This window comes from Alosa sapidissima, chromosome 12, assembly GCF_018492685.1.
Source record: "Alosa sapidissima isolate fAloSap1 chromosome 12, fAloSap1.pri, whole genome shotgun sequence".
In the NCBI taxonomy this organism is placed as follows: Eukaryota; Metazoa; Chordata; class Actinopteri; order Clupeiformes; family Clupeidae; genus Alosa; species Alosa sapidissima.
In genome coordinates this window covers 368,596-370,927 of record NC_055968.1, presented here as the reverse complement: position 1 = coordinate 370,927, position 2,332 = coordinate 368,596, and positions in this window count along the sequence as shown.

Below are 2,332 nucleotides of genomic sequence, written 5' to 3'. Positions count from 1 at the left end.
GCGCCTGCTGAGGCTCTCAATCTCATAAGCCAGGGCACGGATAGACTCACCCGGCTGTCTAAGGCGATGTTTGAACTCACACCGTAGAGAGTCCCTCAGGTTAAATTCCCCAAAACGCCTCTGCAACGCTCCAACTAGTGTTGTATAGTCCCCTCTCTCCTCTGGGCTTAAAAGCAGCAAGCAGGCTGATGCGTCCTCCGTCAGCGACAGGGCGAGCTGAAGGGCCTTTGTTGCTTCAGACCAGCATGCGGCAGAGGCTAAAAGTTCAAACTGGGCTCGGTATGCCTCCCAGCTTCCCTTACCAGAGAATTTCGGTGTCTTTGGGCTAGCCGGAGCAAAGTGCAGGGCGCCGCCATCTTTGTTTACATCCGAAGTAAACTCGCGGTCGTGACGTAGCCCAGCCGAAGCCCTCTCAGACTCCCAGTGGCGCGAAACAGTGGCACCGTGCCTCAAAGTTCCAAAATTTCCGTCAGTCCAGGACGACAGGCCAGGGAGCTCAGGCAGATCATCTTCACTCTCACTCTTCACCTTGGAACGGGCACCCATGTAGCTATCCATAATTCCCTCTCAGTAGCCAGAAACAGCCAATCGGAGTGGGGTCTAATCTCGAGCTTCTGACACCAATGTGATACTCCGGACACTCTTGTCACATTCGAGGGAAACTTCCCGTACTTTATTGAAGTCAAGTAAACTCTGTATAACCAAGCGAGTTGCTGTTTTAGCCACAACTCACGCATGCAACAAGGCATTCACAACCAACTCTCTCGAACCCACACCACACACGCTCGCACACTCCTAAACTCCACCCCCCAAATCCCCTAAAAGGCACACAAAAATTTAAGAACTGACCAGTAACAGAACACAATTATCACACACAACTCGCAGGTTATCACAATATTAATCATTGATATCAATTGCAACAGCCAGAGGAATAAAAATCAATTTCACAAAATAGGGTAATGACGCGATCGGCGGACTTTGACCTACACACGCAGTAGCCGGCGTCACGAGACTCTAAGGCAGCCCTGTGCTATATAGCACTTTAAGAATTTCATTGCCGGTTCGAATCTGGCCTGATGCACCGTCCGCCATTACGGCCGTTTCCGTAGTCTCACGTTGTTTTTTACGCGACGCCACCCTCTGTTCATCGCGTTCTCGATCGCCCGCGACATCTTATTAAGCCAAGAGCCTGACTGTTTGTAACTGTTTCCGTCCTGTTTCTTGTGCTTTTTTACTGAGGGCAATCATATTAATCATTGATATCAATTGCAACCAATTGCAAATCATTGATATCAATCATCCCGAAGGCTCCACCCGAACTTTGTTTATAAAACATCATTTACTGGTCGGGGTTCCAACCGGCAAGGCCACCAGTAGGTAACCAGTAGGCCACGGCTGCCCCAAGGAGAGGGAGGTGCTCACTGATAGATCTATACCTCACTCCAAGGCGTGTGGCTACTCTATGGAATTCAGCACGCATAAGTGCCTGATAGCCAGTATCTTCATTCAGCCGGGGTGGGAAGTCCAAAACAAAAACCTAGGATGAAAGAATTACAAGTAGGCTATTACTGACAGATATCATTATTACTCCATGCATTTTCTAAGTAAAATCCATTAACTAAACCAGCTGATCGTAATTAGCTCAACTCTTCAGCCCAAGTTGTAGCCTACCGCAACCGATGGGAAGACTGTGCCGCAATCATGCAGGCGACAATTTGCGAAGCGCTCCGGCAATAGCCTGGCTCTATTTGTTCTGCTTTCATCTTTAACCTAACTTTATCACAAAACTCCCTTTCTCGGGCCTTATATAACGTAGCAAAGTTGTCGATACACTCGTCTTCTCTCATTTTTTCATTGTTTAGGTACAATGTTTTTGTGTTTTTAAATGTCACCTCGTAAAATGAAGGTGTTTTATCGATATCAACATCAACTACCTTATCAAGTTTATACCTTTTCATGTGACCTATTAGAATGTTTGACCAAATGGGTAATGTTGGTAAGAAAGTCTGAAATGAGGTTGTTACATTTTCTGCTACCCAAAATAATGCAAAACTCGTGTAAAACATCGGCAAACTCTTCTAAAGAAAAACAGTTCACCAAAACACTAAACCTATACATGCCTAATTGATACTGCTATACCACCATATTCTGACAAAGATGTCAGAAGCCTGCTTTATTAAGTGGCTCTTGCATGCTCTAATTACTGTAAATTCTAAATCATCTGTCTGAGCCCATCCCGTTACTATTTGCCAGCACCTACATAAATACTTCTCCATGCTGTCATTATTAAAAACTTGCATTGATGCCTGCAACAACACAATAAGGGGATTTA